The sequence below is a fragment of the Triticum urartu genome, chromosome 2 (assembly GCF_003073215.2).
Source record: "Triticum urartu cultivar G1812 chromosome 2, Tu2.1, whole genome shotgun sequence".
In the NCBI taxonomy this organism is placed as follows: domain Eukaryota; kingdom Viridiplantae; phylum Streptophyta; class Magnoliopsida; order Poales; family Poaceae; genus Triticum; species Triticum urartu.
In genome coordinates this window covers 274,716,535-274,742,576 of record NC_053023.1, presented here as the reverse complement: position 1 = coordinate 274,742,576, position 26,042 = coordinate 274,716,535, and positions in this window count along the sequence as shown.

Sequence of the window (26,042 nt, the reverse complement as noted above, 5' to 3'; positions counted from 1 at the left end):
ATTCGCCCATAGGAAGGAGACAAGCGCGCTTTCCTATTTGCTGTCGAGGGTGGAGCTTATAGTGAAAGCCCCGCCTGTGCCGTCCTCCTTGACGGACACCTTCTTGGTTTCTGGTGGTGCAGCCTTGGACTTCTTGCTTTTGCCGGTGGAGCTCTCTAGCACGTCCTCAACGGGAGCACAACACTCCGAAGAGGTGTGCTTGCCGGAGTGGGTGCAAGAGGTCTTGCCGGCCTGCTTCCCTCCCTGGGCTTCAGCGGCAGGAGCAAGTGCCCTGGCGGCAGTTGCTGCAACTGTCTCTCGGTAGAGTTGGTCGGCGCAGATGAGCGCATCTTTCTTGTCAGAGGGTACGGTGATGCATAGCAATGGTGTAGATGCTGAGGAACTCTGATGGGTGTGTCTTGCCATTGTACTTCTTGCCAACATTGGGCTTCAATGTGCCGTGGGAGGGCCACTGGAACTACCGTAGCTCTCGGGTAAAGGCTGTACAACCCACCTCGTAAGGCAGGTCACCGCCCCCCCCCGACGCCGGGTGGTTCATAGTAGGCCCCGCACGCCGATCCAACTAATGGCGCATCTCCCGTCATCGTTCGATGGTAGTTCGTGCGTCTTCCTGGTCCCGTTCCCGAAGGACTTGACGTTAGTTGCAGCGGGTTCGCGGGTCGGATGACGCGGTGGAAACATTGTCACCGACATCGGCCCGACAGGCCGGTGGCTGCTGCCGCGGCCGCGGGGGGGGGGGGGGGGGGGGGGGGGGGCGGGGGGGGGGGGGGGGGGGGGGGGGGGGGGGGAGGGAGTGCACCGTGGTCACAACGTCTCTCGTCCCCCCACCGCCGGCATGCACCGGCTCCACGGGACGCCAGTGCAAGGGCCCCGCAGGGAGCGGCTCGTCTTTGTTGGCCAAGCTCACAAGGCTTCGGATGGTGGCCCTCCACTCGTCGAGCCTCTCCGCAGCAGGGGGAAGTCGAGGAGTAGCTGCACGCGCGCCAGCGCTTCTGCCGGTGTAGGCGGTGGCGTGAGCTGCGTAGACCGTGACACACTACGACTTCTAACCGGGTTAGAAGGGGCTCTGTCGCGGTCTCGCAGTCGCACGTCGCCTGCACCGGCGTCCGAGCGCGCACGCCGGCCTGGTTCATCCTGCGAGTGGCGCACATGGCTCTTTCCGCAGTGGTGCCCGGGGGCTCCGGCATCGCAGTGTTGCTCATCGCGCGCGGCCTGGGAAGGGCGTGGCGCGGGTGCCAGCTGGGGTGCCATTGAGGCTGCCGCGCCGCCCGTGGGTAGCACGACCCTTCCCCCGGACCCAGTGGCCTGTGGCTCGTCGTCTCAGATTCGGACGACGCCGCTCGCCTGGCTCCGATCGCCGGAGTGTCATGGATGCTCGTGGGCCACGTCTCCGGCTCCATCCGCGGCCACCCGACAGCCTGCTCGTGCTGGTGCGGACGGGCCGGCCCCGGATGAGCCGATCGCTATGATCCCCTTTTTCTTGGGGGCCATGGTGATGATGAAGTCAGTGTGCTAACCTTGAAACCGGATTTTCACAGCTTGCGCCCCTACCTGGCAAGCCAAAGATGCCGGGGGAAACGACACATACGGGATCATGAAGAATCCCTGTTGCTATGGTTGGCGGGCGCGGGGCTGTGGAAAGAGCGGGTTTGAGGGATCAACATGGGGGGATTATCCAGGTTTGGGCCGCAAGTGATGCGTAATACCCTACTCCTGCTGGTTTAAGTTTATCTGGTGTTCTTGGACTAGCTACAAAGCGTGTAGGGTCCAAAAAGTCCGAATCCTCTCTCAGTACGCCACGGGCCTCCTTTTATAGTCAAAAGGGGCTGCCACAATGGCACACAGGAGGTGGAAAGTTGTACAGTAGTCGAGTCTATCTCCTGGCACCATAGGACAAACGCATTTAATGCGCTACTGACGTGCCCTTCTTGCTTTATCGGGGACGGCAAGGAAGCTCGTCCAAGCTGTCGCCGCCTCGCCTGGCTTCGACGCGCGTCCGAACTGATGAGGCGTGTAGTGCCACGCTGGCTGGCTGGCTGCTGAGTTGGTGCGGTGGCAGAGTCTTCACGATGGTCTGCATGCCACCATGCAGGTGCTTGCTGAGTTGTCCTGGAGGTTGCACGTCGCCACGCAGATGCAGGTGCTCACCTAGTTGGTGGGCTGACAGCTGTGCGGGAACGGTGGTGGAGACTTGGCAGGTGTGGGCCTGGCTAGGGCCTCGCAGATGTCTTCGGCAAGGGTCTTGCTGGGGCGTCGTGGGCGTACCCGGCAAGGGTCTTTCTGGGGGGTCTTGTGGGTATCCTCGGCAAGGATCTTACCGAGGATCTTCGTCTTCTGATTCTCATTTAGCCTTGTATGTTCTTGGTCTTCACAAAGATATGCATGCCACCACGGGGGCGCCTCCCGAGCTTTGGTTTCAATGTGGTTTAGGGCATCGGAACTTTTAGGCTCGAGGGTGGCAGCCCTGCTGGTGTTGGGCAAGTTGCCCCGGCAAGGTTCTTGCCGGGGCCGTGAAGGCCGCCCCGGCAAGGACCTTGCCGGGGGAGTTTCACGTTGCCCCTCTGTTCTTCATGCTTCTGGTGTTGAGCACAGCCCTAGTACCCTGGGCTTCTTCTGCCACACCAAGTGTGGCCACGGGTGTGGGGCTGCGACTGCCCGCACACAAGGGGTACAAAATAAAGGGACCCCTACTTTTGTACACCGACATATTGTTGCCATCAACAGTAAAAAGATGGGGTTTTCATCATATTGCTGTATTTTATCCCTCTACATCATGTCATCTTGCTTAAGGCGTTAGTCCGTTCTTATGAACTTAATACTCTAGATGCATGCTGGACGGTCGATGTGTGGAGTAATAGTAGTAGATGCAGGCAGGAGTCGGTCTACTTGACACAGACTTGATGCCTATATTCATAATCATTGCTTTGGATATCTTCATAACTTTGCGCTTTTCTATCAATTGTTCGACAATAATTTGTTCACCCACCATATTATTTTCCTTCAAGAGAGAAGCCTCTAGTGAAACCTATGGCCCCTGGCTCTATTTTCCATCATATATTTTCAGATCTATAGACCAAAAAACCCAAAAATACCTTGCTACAATTTATTTACTTTTATTTTGTTTTACATTTTAATAATCTTTTATATCTATCTCTATCAAATCTCACCTTTGCAAGTGACCATGAAGGGATTGACAACCCCTTTATCGTGTTGAGTGCAAGTGTTTGATTCTTTGTGCAAGGGTGCATAGATTGGGGACTTGCTTGTTTCTCCTGTTGGATTGATACCTTGGTTCTCAACTGAGGGAAATACTTATCGATACTTTGTTGCATCACCCTTTCCTCTTCAAGGGAAAAATGAACGCAAGCTCAAGAAGTAGCAGGAAGAATTTCTGGCGCGATTGTCGGGGATATCTACATCAAGCCTACAAATTACCCACCATAAATTCTTATCTCTTGCATTACATTATTTACCATTTGGCTCTCGTTTTCCTCTCCCCCACTTCTAAACATATTCAGAAAAGCACAAAAAGATTTGCCTTTTTCTTCGCCCTTCTTCAGTTCATCTTTTCGTTTGCCTTTTGTTTGCTCGTGTGTTACATTGCTTGCTTTGTCACAATGTCTCAAGAAAATACAAAGTTGTGTGACTTTTCCAATAGTAATAATTATGATTTTATTAGTACTCCAGTTGGTCCTGCCACTAGTGCGGTGTCTTCGAAATTAATGCCGCTTTGCTGAATCTTGTTATGAAAGATCAATTTTCCGACCTTCCTAATGAAGATGCCATGCCCCATCCGAATAGTTTTGTTGAGTTGTGTGATATGCAAAAGAAGAAAGATGTGGATAGTGATATTGTTAAATTGAATCTATTTCCGTTCTCACTACGAGATCGCGCTAAAACTTGGTTTTCATCTTTGTCTAAAAATAGTATTGATTCTTGGAATAAGTGTAAAGATGCTTTTATTTCCAAGTATTTTCCTCCCGCTAAGATCATCTCCCTTTGGAACGATATTATGAGTTTTAAGCAACTTGATCATGAACATGTTGCACAATCTTGGGAGAGGATGAAATTGATGATAAGAAATTGCCCTACTCATGGTTTAAATTTATGGATGATCATACAAATTTTTTATGCCGAATTGAATTTTGCTTCTAGAAATCTTTTAGATTCGGCCGCGGGAGGTACTTTTATGGAAATCATATTAGCATAAGCTACTAACCTCCTAGATAATAGTATGGCTAATTACTCTCAATGGCATGCCGAGGGATCTTCTAGTAGTAAAAAAGTGCATGCGATTGATGAAATTAATGTTTTGAGTGGAAAGATGGATGAACTTATGAAATTATTTGCTAGTAAGAGTGCTCCTATTGATCCTAATGATATGCCTTTGTCTACTTTAATTGAGAATAATGATGAATCTATGGATGGAAATTTTGTTGGTCGGAACAATTTCGGTAATAACGCATATAGAGGTAATTTCAACCCTAGTCCGTTTCCTAGTAATTCCTCTAATAATTATGGTAATTCCTACAACAATTCTTATGGAAATTATAATTAGCTGCCCTCTGATATTGAGAACAATATTGAAGAATTTATTAGTTCTCAAAAGAATTTCAATGCTATGGTTGAAGAAAAATTGCTTAAGATTGATGATTTGGCTAGGAACGTGGATAGAATTTCTCTTGAGATTGATTCTTTGAAAATTAGATCTATTCCACCCAAGCATGATATTAATGAATCTCTAAAAGCTATTAGAATTTCTATTGTTGAGTGCAAAGAAAGAACCGCTAAGATGCGTGCTAAGCGAGATTGGTTTGTAAAAGCGTGTTCTTCTAGTTTCTGTGAAAGTAATGATGAAGATCTTAAAGTGATTGATGTGACTCCTATTGAATCTTTGTTTTATAATATAAATCTTGATAAATATGGGACTGGAGATTAGTCAACTTTAGCTAAAAGGCGTCCCAATGATTTGGAGTTTATATATCTTGATGCAAAAATTGATAAAAGTGGGATTGGAGAGGTCAAATCTTTAAGTAGCGATGAACCCACTCTTTTGGATTTCAAGGATTTTAATTATGATAATTGTTCTTTGATAGATTGTATCTCCTTGTTGCAAAATGTTTAATTCTCCTCATGCTTATAATCAAAATAAAGCTTCTACTAAACATATCGCTGATGCTATGATGAAATCTTTTGAAGAAAAGCTTGAATTGAAAGTTTCTATCCCTAGAAAACTTTATGATGAGTGGGAACCTACTATTAAGATTAATATTAAAGATAATGAGTGCCATGCTTTGTGTGATTTGGGTGCTAGCATTTCTACGATTCCAAAAACTTTATGTGATGTGTTAGGTTTCCGTGAATTTGATGATTGTTCTTTAAATTTTCATCTAGCAGATTCCACTATTAAGAAACCTACTGGAAGGATTAATGATGTTCTTATTATTGCAAATAGGGATTATGTGACCGTAGATTTCATTGTTCTTGATATAGATAGCAATCCTACATGTCCTATTATTCTTGGTAGACCTTTCCTTAGAACGATTAGTGCAATTATCGATATGAAAGAAGGAAACATTAGATTTCAGTTCACATTAAGGAAGGGCATGGAAAACTTTCCTAGAAAGAAAATTAGGTTACTATATGAATCTATTATGAGAGCTACTTATGGATTGCATACCAAAGATGACAATACCTAGATATATGATTTATGCCTAGCTAGGGGCGTTAAACAATGGCGCTTGTTGGGAGGCAACCCAATTTTATTTTTGTTCTTACTTTTTCGTTCCTATTTTTGAGTAATTTTATCATCTAGCCTCTGGTTAGATGTGTTTTCATGTTTTAATGTGTTTGAGCCAAGAAAGACCTTTGGGATGGTCTATTGTGATAGTTGATTTGATCTTGCTAAAAAACAGAAACTTTTGCGCACATTGCCAGAATTTCTAAAATTCACAGAAGCATGAAAAAATTCTGAATCTTTTACACAAGATTGATATAAAAATTGCCTCTGTTGTCCTAATTTTCCATAAGTTTTTGGAGTTACATAAGTATACGAAGTTTTCAGATTGCTACAGAGTGTTCCGTTTTTTATAGGTTCTATTTTCTATGTGTTGTCTGCTTATTTTGATGAATCTATTGATAGAGGCATAGGTGTCCCGATCTTTCGACGAGATGTTAACTATCGATTTGGTGGAGACGACTTTGACGATCTGACTACAAACGTGCATGACATTGCGCCTTATCAATCGCTAAACCAATCTCCTGAGGTTACCGACGATGCTGGAAGCACGATCAGCCTGACCACGAAGGTCTATTCCTGCACGCAATCGAAGAACAAGCAAGAATATGATAATGCAATCTGAATATTGCGAATATAGATGTAATATTGGTAAAGGTAGGGATCTGGAAGCGGTCTTGGTCTGGTCATTGGACACAAACGGAGTACACGAAGTTGCGTTGGCTAACTTTTAACTAAACAAATCCCACAGTCTAAACGATGCCCTGAGGGCTGTATATATGGAGGAAGAGGGGGGGGATTTCGTGGCCCTTAGAGGAGGGGTCCGAAACCAACCCTAACTCTTGTTTTCCCACACATACAGACTCTAAAAACAAGCTATACTTAAGTATTTAGAAAATACATGGGCCTGGCCCAATAATAAGGTGACGCAACACCTAGAATAGCCTCTGGACGAAATTTATGAAGTGGCATCTTTTTTATATTTCGTCCAAGGCTTCATGCACTCCTTATGGTGGCTCCAAAGTCCTGAAGTCATCACTTGTAACTCCGTTCTTGATCCCCTTGCGCATGCCATCATCTCCATGCTTGGTCTTGCTCCAGTGTTCATCCCTCTTATCCATGCCAAGCCCTTCATTTGTAAGCAAAACAAATGTATCCAATTTAGGTAGCATCATATTCTTATGAACATTAGAATCATTACCAAGAAACGAAAGTACCTGATAATTTAATTGGTGTGCGTGAGCTCTAGTAATTGGTCCAGTATGTATAGCAGCAGGGGTTGTGGGTGTAAAAATGGTATTGATCTCCTCATCATCCTCCCCTTCTTGAAATGAAGTCGTCCTCGATGGAAGCTCATCTTCCTCAATCAAATAAGGCTTCAAATCTGCAATGTTAAAAGTGGGACTAACCCCAAAAGCTGCAGCCAGCTCAAGTTTGTATGCATTATCATTTATTTTCTCTAACACCTTAAAAGGACCATCAGCATGTGGCATTAGCTTTGATTTGCGCAAATTAGGAAATCTATCCTTACGCAAATGTAACCAAACAAGATCTCCAGGTGCAAACACAACATGTTTCCTACCCTTATCTCCAGCAAGTTTATATTTAGCATTCATATGCTCAATGTTTTCCTTAGTTAACTCATGCATTTTTAAAATCAATTCAGCAGGTTCTTTAGCATCAAAATTAACCTTCTCCGAAGATGGAAGAGGCAACAAATCAATAGGTGCACGAGGTAGGAAACCATACACAATTTCAAAAGGGCACATCTTAGTAGTAGAATGCAATGAACGATTATAAGCAAATTCAATATGAGGCAAACATTCTTCCCACATTTTCTTATTATTCTTCAAAACAGCCCTATGCATAGTAGACAATGTTCTATTGACTACTTCAGTTTGTCCATCAGTTTGGGGGTGACAAGTAGTACTAAAACGCAGTTTAGTATCCAACTTAGCCCATAAACATCTCCAAAAGTGGCTAAGAAATTTAGTATCATGATCTGAAACAATAGTATTTGTCACACCATGCAAGCGAACAATTTCATGAAAGAACAAATCAGCAACATTAATAGCATCATCGCTTTTATGACATGGTATAAAGTGTGCCATTTTCGAGAACCTATCCACGACAACAAATATTCTATCCCCCCCTTCTTTGTTCGAGGTAAACCTAAAACAAAGTCCATAGATATATCCTCCCAAGGAACACTAGGTATAGGCAAAGGCATATATAAACCATGAGGATTGAGTCGTGACTTAGCTTTTTAACATGTAGTGTAGCGAGCAACAAAACGCTCAACATCCCGTCTCATCTTTGGCCAAAAGAAATGTGTAGAAAGTACATCCTTCGTCTTCTTCATGCAAAAATGTCCCATTAATCCTCCTCCATGTGCCTCCAGCAAACAACAGAAGACGAACGGAGCTAGCTGGAATGCATAGCTTGTTAGCACGGAACACAAATCCATCATTAACGACAAACTTGTTCCATGTTCTTCCTTCTTTACAATTCTGCATAACATCTTTAAAATCAGCATCATGCACATATTGATCTTTCATGGTCTCCAAACCAAATATTTTGAAGTCAAGTTGTGAAAGCATAGTATAGCGACGAGACAATGCATCAGCAATAACATTTTCTTTACCCTTCTTGTATTTAATGACATAAGGGAAAGTCTCAATGAATTCAACCCATTTAGCATGTCTACGATTCAGTTTAGCTTGACTTTTAATATGTTTCAACGATTCATGATCACAATGTATAACAAATTCTTTGGGCCATAAATAATGTTGCCATGTTTCTAAAGTCTGAACAAGAGCATATAATTCTTTATCATAAGTAGAATAATTCAGACTATGCCCACTCAATTTTTCAGAAAAGTATGCAACAAGTTTGCCATCTGGTAATAAGAACCTCCTAATCTAATTCCACTAGCATCACATTAAGAACCTCCTAATCCAATTCCACTAGCATCACATTCAATCTCAAAAGTCTTATTAAAATCAGGAAGTTGGAGTAAAGGAGCATGTGTTAACTTATCTTTCAATACCGTGAAGGCTTCTTCATGTGCGGTACCCCAAACAAAAGGTACATCCTTCTTTGTAAGCTCATTGAGAGGTGTAGCAATGGTGCTGAAATCTCTCACAAAACGCCTATAGAATCTAGCGAGGCCAAGAAAACTCCTGACTTGTGTGACCGTTTTAGGCTACGGTCAACTCTCAATAGCTTCAATATTGACTTTATCAACCTCAATTCCCTGTGAGTAACAACATAGCCAAGAAAAAGATACTCGGTCAGTGCAGAAGGTGCACTTCCCAAGGTTACCAAACAAACGTGCATCACGTAGAGCAATAAAAACAGCACGTAAATGTTCCAAATGTTCCTCCAAAGATCTGCTATAAATCTGTATATCATCAAAATAGACTACCACAAATCGTCCAATGAAAGCATGTAAAACTTCGTTCATTAGTCTCGTGAAAGTACTAGGTGCATTAGGTAACCGAAAAGGCATGACTAACCAGTCATATAAACCAAACTTAGTTTTAAATGCTGTTTTCCATTCATCTCCCAATTTCATACGAATTTGATGGTATCCACTACGCAAATCAACTTTGGAGAAAATTGTAGAGCCACTCAATTCATCAGGCATATCATCTAGCCTAGGAATAGGATGACGATAACGAATATTATTATTAATGCCTCTACAATCAACACACATACGCGACGTACCATCCTTTTTAGGCACTAGTATAATAGGAACAACACAAGGACTAAGAGATTCGTGTATGTAACCTTTGTCAAGCAGCTCCTATACTTGACGCATAATCTCCTTCGTCTCCTCTGGACTGGTACGGTATGGTGCATGGTTGGGTAGCGATGCACCGGGAATTAAATCAATTTGATGCTCAATCCCTCGAATAGGTGGTAATCCCGGTGGCACATCTTGTGGGAAGACGTCAGCGAACTCCTGCAAAATGTTAGTGACAGCATGAGGCAAAGAGGAAGGCACGTCCTCGAATGAAAATAATGCCTCTTTGCACACAAAAGCATAGCAAACAGATTTGTTGAAATCTAGCTCATCAATATCAAATTTTGTGGCAAGTAAACATGCACTTTTCAATTTAATTTTAGAAGCAACACTAGATGGTTTATTATTAGGTTTCATTTGTTTCTCAAATTCTTTTGCCACAATATGATTTTCACTCGTATTTTTCTCCTGTTTTGCTTTATTAGCTCTATTAATATCATCTTTCAAAATGGATTCAGGATTCGTAGGAAGCAAAGTAATATGGCTATCCTTATGAACAAGAGTATACTGATTATTTCTACCATGGTGTACATAATTTTTATCAAATTTCCATGGTCTACCAAGTAATAAGTAACAGTATGTGTTACCTTAACCTTGCCGCTGTTGTTGAATCATTGGATGTAGTAAGGATGTGGATGCGGTCTTGTGGTGAGAGATAGCTTCTCCACCATCTCATGCTAGCCAAGTTGTTGCAACTCCCTCCATCTATGATGACGCGAATAGAACGTTTCCTTCACAACTCCCTTTGTATGGAACAAATTATGCCTCTGATTTTGCTCAACTTGTGTAACCTGCACACTCAAAACACGTTGAGCAACTAAACATTCATACCTGTCAGCATCTTCAGCAGCCATGTATTGCGTCTCATGATCAGAATCCTCTCCACCGTGTTCTTCATGTGTAATAAGAGCCAAAGTCTCCTCATCATAGTCACTAGCAGACTCATACCCACCATCCACAGTAGCAATCATCACACATTGAGATTTGCATTCTCTCGCAAAATGTCCTCTTCCCTTACAACGACGACAAATAATATCACTTGTGTGCCCTGTTGATGCCATGGAAGAAGAAGAGCTATGCGCAGGCCCGGCAGGTGTGCTCTTGGCAGATAGTGGTGGTTGTGCCTGCTTTCTTGTATCACTGGTGCAGTGGAAGTAGAGGATGCACGTGGTGTCCATGATGAAGATAGACCTGCAGAAAAGTTAGTTCACGCCAATGCCTGTCGATCTTGCACTTCACGTTCAGCTTTACAAGCAAGATGGAATAAACGAGTGATATCAGTATACTCCTTATACTCTAGAATGGTCTGAATCTCTCTATTTAATCCACCCATAAAACATGCAAGCATAGCTTCGTTCTCCTCAGTAATACCACATCTAATCATGCCAGTTTGTAATTCCTGATAATATTCTTCTATAGAATTTTTTTCCTTTTCTTAAACGCTGCAATTTTTGATGTAATTCATGTTGATAATATGGTGGAACCCAACGAGTACACATAGCAGTTTTCAAAGCAGCCCAAGTAGCTGGAATAGGATATAATCTACAATGCTCAGACCACCAAACACATGCAAAACTAGTGAAAGCACAAACAGCAGCAGGAACACGTCTCTCCTCGGGATATTGTAAACATGTAAATCATTGTTCAGTTTCTAACTCCCACGTAAGATATATATCAAGAACATATCTACCCTCAAATGGTGGAATATTCAATTTCAGTTTAGGGAGATGGTCATGATCTCGTACCTGAGGGGGAGCACTACCATTGCCATTATTTGCATGTGGACGACCTGGTGGTTGCGGTGCTGGTGGTTGCACGTAGTTCTGATTTTGATCAACCTCATCCTCGTAATCTCCCGCAAAATCTTCCTCCTCTGCATCAACAGCAGGAGCCACAGAAGTATCGACAGCAGCACCAACAGTTTGGCCAGGCGCAAGAGGGAGACGGCTCACTCAGCGGAGGGCTGTTTCGCGACGTGGAGGTAGTCGTCGTCGTTGTTGTTGTTGTAGAGGTGCGTTAGGTGCAGCCAGTGGTGGTGGTGGAAGATGCGCGAGCAATTCATTAAACTTGTTATCGAGCTTTGTTTCGAATGTCTTCTCCATGCCATCTATCTTCTCCATGGTCTCTTCAAATCTATTTAGCACATCTTGCACCTGTCCACTCATCATTTGTTGAAATTTATCATGCAACTGCTTATTTGTCATGTTCTCCCAGTCAGTCTCGTCGGCTTGTGATCTTGCCATGGTTAGCAGCAATAGAAACACACAAGAATATGATCCTACAGACTACTAACAAGAGGTGGTGGTGGGTGTCACAAATCCGTCAAGCAAATCTCAAATTCTTACTGGTTCTTACCCAGAAGCAGGCTGTGATTGGCAACCGTCATAGTCAAAACTCTCAAAGCTTGGATAGAGCGATTACCAGGGAGAGTCAAACGCACGACGTAGATGTATGTGGAGCTAGGAAGGCTTATAATATGGTAGCAAAAAGGGTTAGCAATAATCAATTCAGATATGCAAAATTGAATAAATGCTCAACGACGGTACTATGCTAGTCCTAGGCTAGACCGTGCTAGAGACGCGAGCCTAGAACACGAACAAAATCATGGTGCTGCACATAAACAAGGGAAAAGCACACTCTGGAACTTTTTTGCTCTATTTTTTTACGCTCCTTTTTTTCTGCGCTCCTCTTTTTTTTGCGAAAAATTACTATAATGGCGAGTGTCTCAAAACTCCTCCCTCGTCAAACTGACAGGATGGGCATGTAATTTTTTTGACTTTTTTTTGGAAATCAGGGCAGCGACGACGAAAAAGTGCGACAAAAAATCACTATGATGGCATGTGGCTCAAAAGACTCAGAACAACCGATTTTTTTATTTTTTTCCGAGACCTACTCAGGCAAGGAAACACAAAACGAAACCTAGATGGATCTCGAAAACAAACCTTATATGAAAAGAACTCGGATTGGTGGTGGACAGGCAGATGTATATGTGGACTCGGATTGGTGGTGGACAGGCAGATGTATATGTGGACTCCGATTGGCGGTGGACAGGCGGATGTATATGTGGACTCGGATTGGTGGTGGACAGGCGGATGTATATGGCAGTGGTAAGGAATATGTTGGTGGTGGTGGTATGTGGTAGGAACGATGACGATGGTGCGGCGGCGGTGTGACAACTTGTGAACATAACTCGAAACTCTAAAGGAAACTAGACGCTAAGACCAGCAACTAGACACGACGATGCAACCGCAAATTCAACAATGCAAAACTCTAAAAAGATTATGCAAAGGCTCAGATTGGTTCGGATATGATGACCTAACCCTATTTTTTTGGCTTTTTCGTGGACTGTGGGTATGAAGAACAGACTCGATCTAAACTATGAAAAACTGTAAAATCTCACCGAGAAACCTGGAAATCTGATACCACTTGATAGAGGCGTAGGTGTACCGATCTTTCGATGAGATGATAAATATCGATTTGCTGGAGACGACTTTGACGATCCGGCTACAAACGTGCACGATGTTGCGCCTTAGCAATCACTAAACCAATCTCCTGAGGTTACCGACGATGCTGGAAGCACGATCAGCCTGACCACGAAGGTCTATTCCTGCACGCAATCGAAGAACAAGCAAGAATATGATAATGCAATCTGAGTATTGCGAATATAGATGTAGTATTGATAAAGGTGGGGATCTGGAAGCGGTCTTGGTCTGGTCATTGGACACAAACGAAGTACACGAAGTTGCGTTGGCTAACTTTTAACTAAACAAATCCCATAGTCTAAACGATGCCCTAAGGGCTGTATATATGGAGGAAGAGGGGGGAATTTCGTGGCCCTTGGAGGAGGGGTCCGAAACCAACCCTAACTCTTGTTTCCCCACACATACAGACTCTAAAAACAGCCTATACTTAAGTATTTCAAAAATACATGGGCCTGTCCCAATAATAAGGTGATGCATCACCTAGAATAGCCTCTGGACGAAATTTATGAAGTGGCATCTTGTATATTTCGTCCAAGGCTTCATGCACTCCTTATGGTGGCTCCAAAGTCCTGAAGTCATCACTTGTAACTCCGTTCTTGATCCCCTTGCGCATGCCATCATCTCCATGCTTGGTCTTGCGCCAGTGTTCATCACTCTTTTCCATGCCAAGATCTTCATTTGTAAGCAAAACAAATGTATCCAATTGAGGCAACATCATATTCTCATGAACATTAGAATCATTACCAAGAAACGAAAGTACCTGATAATTTAATTGGCGTGCGCGAGCTCTAGTAATTGGTCCAGTATGTATAGGAGCAGGGGCTGTGGGTGTAAAGATGGTATTGATGTCCTCATCATCTATGGGTAGTATTAGGGGGTATGAACCATAGAGAAGTTGGAATACAATAGATATTACACCAATATAAATAAATAATGAGTTCACAACAGTACCAAAAAGTGGTGATTTATTTTCTTATACTAACGGATCTCATGAGTCTTCTTGTTGAGTTTTGTGTTGTGGAGTTTTCAAGTTTTGGGTAAGGATTTGATGGACTATGGAATAAGGAGTGGAAAGAGCCTAAGCTTGGGGATGCCCATGGCGCCCCAAGGTACTATTAAAGGACAACCAAGCATCTAAGCTTGGGGATGCCCCAGATGGCATCCCGTCTTCCGTCTTCGTCTATTGGTAAATTTACTTGAGGCTATATTTTTATTCACCACATGATATGTGTTTTGTTTAGAGCGTCTTGTATGATATGAGTCTTTTCTGTTTTGTTTTCCACAATCATCCTTGCTATACACACCTTTTGAGAGGGACACACATGAATCGTGAATTTATTAGAATACTCTATGTTCTTCACTTATATCTTTTGAGCTAGGCAATTTTCTCTAGTGCTTCACTTATATCTTTTTAGAGCATGGCGGTGGCTTTATTTTATAGAAACTGTTGAAATCTCAAGCTGCACTTGTATTATTTTGAGAGTCTTTCTAAATAGCATGGTAATTTGCTTTGGTTATGAATTCAGTCCTAATATGATGGGCATCCAAGACGGATATAATAAAAACTTCCATATATAGAGCATTGAATACTGTGTGAAGTTTGATTCCTTATGATTGTTTTGAGATATAAAGATGGTGATATTAGAGTCATGCTAGTGAGAAATCATGGATTGGTAGAAATACTTGTGTTATAGTTTCTGATTCCCGTAGCATGCACGTATGGTGAACCGTTATGTGATGAAGTCCGAGCATGATCTATTTATTGATTGTCTTCCTTATGAGTGGCTGTCGGGGACGAGCGATGGTATTTTCCTACCAATCTATCCCCTTAGGAGCATGTGTGCAGTACTTTATTTGGATGACTAATAGATTTTTGCAATAAGTATGTGAGTTCTTTATGGCTAATGTTGAGTCCATGGATTATACGCACTCTCACCCTTCCACCATTGCTAGCCTCTCTAGTACCGTGCAACTTTCGCTGGTGAATTAAACCCACCATTTACCCTACATCAAAACAGCCACCACCTACCTATTATGGCATTTCCATAGACATTCCGAGATATATTGCCATGCAACTTCCACCGTTCTATTTTATTATGACACGCACCATCATTGTCATATTGCTTTGCATGATCGTAAGATAGCTAGCATGATGTTTGATGTTATTGCTACGCTAGATCATTGCACATCCCGGTACACCGCCTGAGGCATACATATAAAGTCATGTTTTGTTCTAAGTATCGAGTTGTAATTCTTGAGTTGTAAGTAAATAAAAGTGTGATGGTCATCATTATTAGAGCATTGTCCCATGTGAGGAAAGGATGATGAAAGCTATGATTCCCTCACAAGTTGGGATGATTATCCGAACTTTATAGAAAAATAAAAGAGGCCAAAGAAGCCCACAAAAAGTAAAATAGGCCAAAGAAGACCACCAAAAAATGAGAGAAAAGAGAGAAGGGAGAATGTTACTATCCTTTTTCCACACTTGTGCTTCAAAGTAGCACCATGATCTTCATGATAGGGAGTATCCTATGTTGTCACTTACATATACTAGTGGGATTTTTTTCATTATATAACTTAGCTTGTATATTCCAATGATGGGCTTCCTCAAATTGCCATAGGTCTTCGTGAGCAAGTGAGGTGGATGCACACCCACTTAGTTTCTTTTTGAGCTTTCATACACTTCTATCTCTAGTGCATCCGTTGCATGGCAATCCCTACTCACCCACATTGATATCTATTGATGGGAATCTCCATAGCCCGTTAATACACCTAGTTGATGTGAGACAATCTCCTTCTTTTTGTCTTCTCCACAACCACCATATTCTACTCCACCTTTAGTGCTATATCCATGGCTCACGCTGATGTATTGCGTGAAAGTTGAAAAAGTTTGAGAACATCAAAAGTATGAAACAATTGACTGGCTTGTCATCGGGGTTGTGCATGATTTAATACTTAGTGTGATGCATATGGAGCATAGCCAGACTATATGATTTTGTAGGGATAACTTTCTTTGGCCATGTTATTTTGAGAAGACATGATTGCTTTATTAGTATGCTTGAAGTATTATTGTTTTTATATCAATATTAAACTTTTGTTTTGAATCTTATGGATCTGAACATTCATGCCACAATAAATAAAATTACATGGATAAATATGTTACGTAGCATTCCACATCAAAAATTATATTTTTATCATTTACCTACTCGAGAACGAGCAGGAATTAATCTTGGGGATGCTTGATACGTCTCCAATGTATCTATATCTTTTATTATTCCATGTTATTATATTATCTGTTTTGGATGTTTTATATGCATTAATATACTATTTTATATTATTTTTGGTACTAACTTATTAAACTAGAGCCCATTGCCAATCTCTGTTTTTTCCTTGTCTTTGATTTTACAGAAAAGGAATACCAAACGGAATAAAACTTCCGCGAGGATTTTCCTTGGACTAGAAGACACCCATGAAACTTGAAGATGAAGTCAGAAGAGTCCCGAGGGCACTAGAGCCCTCAGGGAACGCCCTATGGGGGGTGCCCCTGGCTTGTAGCCCCCCCGGGAGTCCACCGACCTCCCTCTCAACTCTACAAATTCAAAAATACTCCATGTAACATCCCAAATTTTCAATTTGGATGTTATGCATAGGTCATTCTTGCATATCATATTTTACGGCATTTTTGTTTTGCGATCTTCGAAATTCTAAGCAACTCAAGGACCCACGGAGAGAGTTGGGGAATTCACGTTTTTCATATTTGAATTTTATCAAATATCGAAACAAGGATCAGTTTGGTTTTAATTATTTTTTTCTCCAAAAATATTTCATATTAAAATATATGGGAGGAGATAATATGAATTCTCCAAAATAAAGGGAATATTGGAGGAAAAATATTAAAATCAAATAAATATTTCTTTTGGACTTTTGTTGCTATTTTATTTGAATTAGGAAAAAATGCGTTTTTCAAAATTGCATTAGAGGCCCAAATAAATGTTCACTTTGTCCTCAATATTATTAGAGGACCGTGAAAATTTATTTCATGATTTTTGGACTCCGTTTAGTATTACTTTTATTTATTTTTTCCGCATTAGGATTTATTTAAAAAATAAATATAAAAAAAACTCACCAACCTAACGGGCCGTGTCCGTCCAGGACACTACGCCCGGGGCCTTTAAGACCCGCCCGAGCCGGCCGCCCCGAAGGCCCGCGCCACTAGCCCGCGCTGCCACCTGCGCCGCCGCCATGTCGGACCTCGCCTTGACCTCACCGTTGACCCCACCGTTGACCGGTCAGATTTCTTCGGTTAACCCTGGTTCTTTCTTTTTCAGAAAAACACTAGATCGGTTTTTTTATTAGATCGGTTTTGTTTGGTTTTTCTTCGGTTTAGTTAAATCACGGACATTCATCTGTACATTCTTTTTAATGAACGTTGTTCCTCAGTTAGCCGCAGACAGCAAACGTTCATTCGTTAGGCTGTTCGTCTCGTTTTTTTCAGGGTTTTCCGCGATTATTTTTTATCGTGATTTCTGCCCTAATCTTCGTTTTAGTATATCTTTTCGCTCGTTTATCCGAATCAGGTGAAACAAGCGCCTAGATCTTCGTCTCGAGGCCCTCTTTCTGTTTAACCAACTTGAAAAAGATTTTGGTACTGTAAAATTTGACTTTAGTCCAGATTAGTAATCGAATCTTGTTTCTTTTGTAGTTTGAGTTTCATTGCTTCGTTTGATTTGATTCTTTTTGCAAACTGGAGTTCTTCAATTGAACTTTTTGGTTAGATCTTCTTATTTGAGTTTTAATCATGCATCTTTGCTTGAGTGCTTATGTACTCTATTGTTTGTTTGTGATAGAATTCCCGGAGTGCGAAGCATGCTACTACGAGTCTTTAGGAATTGTAGATCGTCAGCAAGGCAAGTAACACTTTGATCATACCCCTTTATTACCCAGTTTTATGTATTAGTTCAACCCTCACACATTGCATGAGTAGGATCTCATAACATGTGGGTCTGGGAAGTAGATGATGAGGTAGAACCTATTACCTGTTTTATTATCAAACCCTTGGGAGTTACTTCTACGTTATGCTTATTTTGCCATGTTATGCCGTAGACGTGGATTGGGTTGAGTGTTTCCATGACATATGTGAGTTGTTAATTAATGGTTCATCTTAAGGTGGCAACTTTAATACACATCTAGGTGGATTGCTTGTGGGCACCTGGAGAATCCAGTGTTGTCCAAGGATATCCCGGAGTACCGTGTGATCATCCTACGGTCTGCCACCCAGGCTCAAAGGGATAATAAGATTATTCATGCTAAAAACTTCCCTATGCAGCCACAAGCCATTATGGGCTCTGGCATAGTTGAGTATGTTGCATGACCTCTTTCAGTGGTGGGCTAGCAGATGTAGGGGAAAGTAGGTGTAACTGTCCACCCAGAGTAAAGAGTTAATGCTTCTGAAAGACTGTGTCTCGGTCATCCATTTTCTCAAACACCCTGTAGTGCAAGAAATCCAACGAAGGAGATCGAGTCTTGTGGGTAAAAGTGCGCAAACCTATGCAGAGTATATAAACTAATCATGGTTAGCCGTGTCGCCGGTTATGGACATCTTGAGTGTCTGGTACTTGAATTATTGCTTTGAACGCATCACTCTAAATTAATTTGTTGGGATGTTAATGACTACTTTAATTGGGATTGAGTTGGAGGAACCTTATCAATGTTTCAACTACCATGATAGCTAAATAAAATATATTCCTTTGTTGTAGGGAAAATTTGGCTTTTCGCAAAACAATATAACTATAGAGCCTCCACCAGCCATATCTGCATGTAGTGATAGCATTTATCTGTTCATTGCTCTCTTGTGTTATATTGCCAGCATATTCCATGTGCTGACCCGTTTCGGGCTGCAACATATCATGTTGCAGACTTTTCAGACGAAGAGTAAGGTGCTCTAGGTCATTTGTCGTGCACTCAGCTATGCCGTTGGAGTTGATGGACTCACTTTATCTTCCAAGCCTTCCGCTATTATCTTAATTAGATGGCCTTAAGCCATATTTATTGTAATAAGTTCTCTTTTGAGATATTCGATGTAATAAGTGTGTGATGCTACTCTGTTATAAATCCTTCGACTACTTTGTGTGTCAGCATTACCGATCTAGGGATGACACTGAAGCACAGAGACTTGACCGTCTAAGGTTGGGTCACTACAAGATGGTATCAGAGCACACGCAGAATGTAGGACACGACAACTAACATAAGCCATAGGTCACTCTTCTCTACTCATTTCTGACTCCTCTCCATTTTCTACTCTTTAGGATGGTGGATTCAAGGAATAAGTTTACACAGCCGGATGAAGACACACCCTTTGGACGACACTTGAAGGAAGTCACTAGGTATCTGAACATTGGAATACCAAGCTTCACCGGGACATACACTACCACTTTACCAGAAGACGAGCGTTGGATGATTCGAGTCAAGTTCCAGGAAGGACATTCACGCCAGTCACTGAACCCATAGAGTTTTCTTTTGATGCACCGACCTAGAGTCTAGGCAAGAGCATGGCAGCACATATTGCTATGGGACGCATCGGCGAAGTTTACCGCAAGGAGTTAAAGGACACTATCTACCAGATATGTGGGCACCGAGATGAGCAATGGGAGATGATCAGCACTAGGAAGGACAGGCCCATTGCAGCAGTCATCCAGGAGTTAAATCATCACATACGTCGCCAGGAGAACCAGATATGCGCAAGCATGGTAGATTTGAAGAAAGCGATGACCAGGATCACAGAGCTGGAAGAGGAGCTCAAGTCTACACGTGATGGATATGAGGAGGAAATGGCAGTACTTGTGGAAAAGAATGACGACCTGACAAGGAAGCTAGGAGTTTTCACGGGAGACCCCGCGCTAGGAGGAGAAGACAACGAACGTAAGGAGATTCATTCTGAAGACTACATCATCATCGACGACACCGACTCCGACCTTGATGGTAGTGATGATGACTCTGAAGACGAAGCTGGGGCAGATATCATGGAGTCTTCCACCGATCAAAATTTCTAGTAGACCACCATATTACTAGTAGTATTCCCCCATGTAAATATTAGTAGTCCGAGCACTGTAACGATAGTTAGATCGATTGTATACCCTTGCTTGATTGATTGAGTGATATGATATGATTGTGTTTGTCTCATGTGCATATGGGTAGTGCTTTCTCATTAGACCTCATTCTATTCTAATCTCTCCCCTCTAAAGCCATCAGATGCCTCCGAGACATGACCCCGGATTTGCTTTCCCACCGGAACTCACTCAGTTGATCCAGCAGCAGAATACACTGATGCAGTTGCTAGTTCAGAATCAGGGCAACAACAACAACAATAACAACAACCCACCGCCACCACCTCAAGTGGACAACTTAACCCGTTTTCTGAGGCTACAACCACCGGTGTTTTCCAGTAGCACCGAGCCCATAGTTGCGGATGACTGGCTACGAAGGATTGGAATAGAGGTAACCACTGCCAGTTGCACAGATGCTGAGAAGGTGCGTTTTGCCGCACACCAATTGGATGGACCCGCAACCGCATGGTGGAAGAATTACATAACCACTTTCCCCATAGCCAATGTTACTTGGGAGCAGTTTCAGCAAGCATTCCGCACAGCCCATGTCTCAACTGGAGCTATGAGCATGAAGAAGCGTGAGTTTCGCAACTTAAGCCAGGGCAACCATACTGTGGGGCAGTACGTGGAGGAGTTTAGTAAGTTATGTCATGATGCCCCTGATGATGTGGCCATAGATGCCGCGAAGCAGGAGAAGTTTATGGACGGGCTAAATGATGAGATGAGCATGCAGTTGATGCTGGCAACATTCAACAACTACCCATAGTTGGTAGACAAGGCTCTTATGATTGAAGCGAAGCAACAACAGATTGGGAGCCGCAAGAGGAAGTATGGACAAGGGAAGTACAATTCAGGAGCTCAGCAGAAACCCCGTTTCACCCCAAACCTGGGAGGATTTACCCATAACCATGTAGGTCAAAACCATAATGGAGGAATTCCGCATAACCACCACGGCCCTAGGAATGGAAATGGGAGTGGATTAGGTAGCAATCAGAACCGCTCTAACCCAGCAACGCCTGCCAAGAAGGACCTGAGTAACATTACTTGTTTCAAGTGTGGGAAGACTGGACACTACGCCACCGAGAGTTCTGAAGCAAAGAATGGGAATGGCAACGGAAGCTCTGGGAAGAAGCCTAACCCATTCAACAAGGGACAAGTGAACCACGTGAACATGGAGGAGGTCGAAGAGCAGCCTGATGCAGTTATTGGTAAGTTTTTGGTTAAGTCATTTACCGCAATAGTTCTTTTTGATATTGGTGCATCACATTCATACATTTCAAGGGCATTTGTGGATAAATATAAGTTGCCCACCAAGGTACTTAGGACACCCATGTTAGTAAGCTCACTAGGAGCAGAGTATATGGCTAGTCAGGGATGTTTTCAGATGCCATTGACCATAGGTAGGCATGTTTTCCCCTCAGACTTGATAATTTTGGAATCCCAAGGATTGGATGTGTTACTCGGTATGGATTGGCTATCGATGTATGGACAAAACATCGATTGCGCTAGTAAGTTAATTCTGCTCACCACACCGGAAGGGAAAAGGATTAAGTATGTATCCAGGTATACTCCTAAGAGTACTCACATAAATTCCCTCTAGGGAGTTGTTCAGGAGGAAGTGCCTGTAGTGAAGGATTACCCAGATGTATTTCTAGAGGAACTACTAGACATGCCCCCGGATCGAGACATTGAATTTTTCATAGAGTTATTGCCAGCCACCGGACCAATATCAAAGAGACCATACCAGATGCCCGCAAATGATCTAGAGGAGATTAAGAAACAGATTAAGGAGTTATTGGAGAAAGGTTACATTTGACGAAGTTCGTCACCATGGGGAGCCCCAGTGCTCCTGGTTCAGAAGAAGGATAAGTCTCTGAGAATGGTGGTTGATTATCGGGCATTGAATGAAGTAACAATCAAGAACAAGTACCCACTGCCGATGATTAAAGATCTGTTTGACCAGTTGCAAGGAGCAAAAGTCTTTTCCAAGACCGATCTTCGATCAGGATACCACCAGTTGAAGATTCGAGAACAAGATATACCTAAGACAGCTTTCACCACCAGGTATGGGTTGTACGAGTATACGCTTATGTCATTCGGATTGACTAATGCCCCTGCCTATTTCATGAGTATGATGAACAAGGTGTTCATGGAGTTCTTGGATAAGTTTGTCGTGGTGTTCATTGATGATATCTTGGTATACTCGAAGAATGAAGAAGAGCATAAGGAGCATTTGCGTTTAGTTCTTGAGAAGCTCAGGGAACACCAGTTATACGCCAAGTTCAGCAAATGTGAGTTTTGGTTGAAGGGAGTAGGATTCCTTGGACATCTTATATCAGGAGAGGGTATAGCCGTAGACCCTACCAAGGTTCAGTTAGTCACTGAGTGGTTGGCACCCACCTCGATTGGAGAGATCCGCAGTTTTCTTGGACTCGCGGGTATTACCGAAGATTCATTGAGAATTTTTCTAAGATTGTGAAGCCCATGATGGCGTTGTTGAAGAAGGACACCAAGTTCCAGTGGACTGAAGAATGTGAAGAAAGTTTCCACGAGTTGAAGAAACGTTTAACTACGGCCCCAGTGTTGATTCTGCTAGATATACGTAAGGATTTCCAAGTGTATTGCGACGTCTCTCGCTTAGGACTCGGAAGTGTACTTATGCAAGATGGAAGAGTTGTTTCCTATGCCTCACAACAACTTTGACCGCATGAGTTGAATTATGCCACCCATGATTTGGAGTTAGCAGCTGTGGTACATTCACTCAAGACCCGGCGACACTTTCTTATTGGAAACTGTTGTGATGTGTACACGGATCACAAGAGATTGAAGTACATTTTTACTCAGAAGGAGTTGAATCTCAGGCAAGGAGATGGTTGGAGCTCATAAAGGATTATGATATGAAGTTGCACTATCATCCCGGCAAGGCCAACGTCGTAGCAGACACTTTGAGCCGGAAGAGTTATGTCAATACCTTCGTAAGCAAAGGATTGCCGAAGGAGTTAGCAGAAGATCTCAGGGAGCTTCGTTTGGAGATAGTTCCTAGAGGTTTTGTTACAACAATGGAAGTGCAGCCGACATTATTGGGAAAGATTCGAGAAGCTCATAAGGATGACAAAGAAATTGCCGAGATAAAGGAGAATATGAGTGAAGGTAAAGACAAAGGTTTTCGTGAGGATGAGCACGACACCTTGTGGTTTGAGGACCGTCTTTTGTGCACAATAATGCCAAGATCAGGAAGTTGATACTATAGGAAGCTCATGACTCACCATACTCGATACGCCCCGGAAACACCAAGATGTATTTGGATTTGATGGAGTATTTCTGGTGGACTGGAATGAAGATGGACAATGCCGAGTATGTAGCCATATGTGATGTATTTCAGAGAGTGAAGGTAGAACATCAGAAGCCAGCAGGATTACTACAGCCTATGCCGATACCCGAATGGAAGTGGGACAAGTTTGGCATGGATTTTATCACTGGATTACCCAGGACCCGATCGGGATATGATTCTATCTGGGTAGTGGTGGATCATTTGACCAAAGTAGCTCACTTTATCCCCGTGAAGACCACTTATACCAGTGCGAAGTTGGCCAAGATATATATGACCAAGATCGTATGTCTGCATGGAGTTCCGAGGACCATCGTATCAGATAGAGGAATGCATTTTACTTCAAAGTTTTGGCACCGGCTGCACCAGACTTTGGGTACCAGGCTCAGTACCGCTTTTCATCCACAGACGGATGGACAGACCGAGAGAGTCAATCAGATTCTGGAGGACATGCTGAGAGCTTGTGCGCTAGACTATGGTTCTAATTGGGATGACAACTTGCCCTACGCGGAGTTCGCATACAACAACAACTACCAGGCCAGTTTGAAGATGGCACCGTTTGAAGCCGTGTATGGAAGAAGATACCGGACACCGTTCATGTGGGATGAAGTTGGAGACCGTCAGTTGTTTGGACCAGATTTGATTAAGGAGTCCGAAGAGAAGATTAAGCTGATTCGAGGTAGACTGAAGGCAGCTCAGTCCAGACAGAAGAGTTATGCAGACTCAAAACGCAAGGAGGTAGTCTATGAAATTGGAGATAGAGCATATCTCCATGTTTCACCACTTCGAGGTGTTAAACGTTTTGGAGTTAAGGGAAAGTTAGCCCCGAGGTTTGTAGGACCGTACCGTGTTTTGGAACGTATGGGAGAGGTAGCCTACAAGTTGGATTTACCCGAAGGAATGTCAGGAGTTCATGATGTGTTTCACGTTTCCCAGTTGAAGAAGTGCCATGCAGAGATGTCCGAGATTCCTCTCAGAGATATAGTGCCCCTGGAAGCAATTCAGTTGGATAGTGATCTGACCTATGAGGAGAAACCAGTCAAGATTCTCGAGTTTGCCAGTCGAGTTACCCGCAGCAAGGTTATTAAATTTTGCAAAGTCTAGTGGAGCCACCATACCGAGGATGAAGCCACCTGGGAACGAGAGGATGATCTACACAAAGAAGACCCACACCTATTTTCTAGCCAACCCGAATCTCGAGGACGAGATTCATCTTAATGGGGTAGGTTTGTAACATCCCAAATTTTCAATTTGGAATGTTATGCATAGGTCGTTCATGCATATCATATTTTACTGCATTTTTTTGCGATCCTCGAAATTCTAAGCAACTCAAGGACCCACACAGAGAGTTGGGGATTTCACGTTTTTCATATTTGAATTTTATCAAATATCGAAAGAAGGATCACTTTGGTTTTAATTATTTTTTTCTTCGAAAATATTTCATATTAAAATATATGAGAGGAGATAATATGTGTTCTCCAAAATAAAGGGAATATTGGAGGAAAAATATTAAAATCAAATACATATTTCTTTTGGACTTTTGTTGCTATTTTATTTGAATTAGGGAAAAAATGCATTTTTCAAAATTGCATTAGAGGCCCAAATAAATGTTCGCTTTGTCCGCAATATTATTAGAGAACGGTGAAATTTACTTCAGGATTTTTGGACTCCGTTTAGTATTTATTTTATTTGTTTTTCCGCATCAGGATTTATTTAAAAAAAGTCACCAGCCCGAGCCGGCCGCCCCGAAGGCCCAAGCCGCCAACCCCATCGCCCAAACCCTAGCTCGCGCCGGCGCCGCGTCGGACCTCGCCTTGGCCTCGCTGTTGACCCCGCCATTCACCACACCGTTGACCGGTCAGTTTTCTTCGGTTAACCCTGGTTCTTCTTTTTCAGAAAACCCTAGATCGGTTTTTTTATTAGATCGGTTTTGTTCGGTTTTTCTTTGGTTTAGTTAAATCACGAACGTTCGTCCGTACGTTCGTTTTAACGAACGATGTTCGTCAGTTAGCCGCAGACAGCGAACGTTCGTTCGTTAGCCCGTTCGTCTCGTTTTTTTAGGGTTTTTCCGCGATTATTTTCGATCGCGATTTCTGCCCTAATCTTCGTTTTAGTATATCTTTTCGCTCGTTTATCTGAATCAGGTGAAACAAGCGCCTAGATCTTCGTCTCGAAGCCCTCTTTCTGTTTAACCAACTTGAACAAGATTTTGGTACTGTAAAATTTGACTTTAGTCCAGATTAATAATCAGATCTTGTTTCTTTCGTAGTTTGAGTTTCGTTGCTCCATTTGATTTGTTCTTTTTGCAAACCGGAGTTCTTCAGTTGAACTTTCTGGTTAGATCGTCTTATTTGAGTTTTACCCATGCATCTTTGCTTGAGTGCTTATGTATGCTATTGTTTGTTTGCGATAGAATTCCTGAAGTGCGAAGCGTGCTACTACGAGTCTTTAGGATTTGCAGATCGCCAGCAAGGCAAGTAACACTTTGATCATACCCCTTTATTACCCAGTTTTTATGCATTAGTTCAACCCTCACACATTGCATGAGTAGGATCTCTTAACATGTGGGTCTGGGAAGTAGATG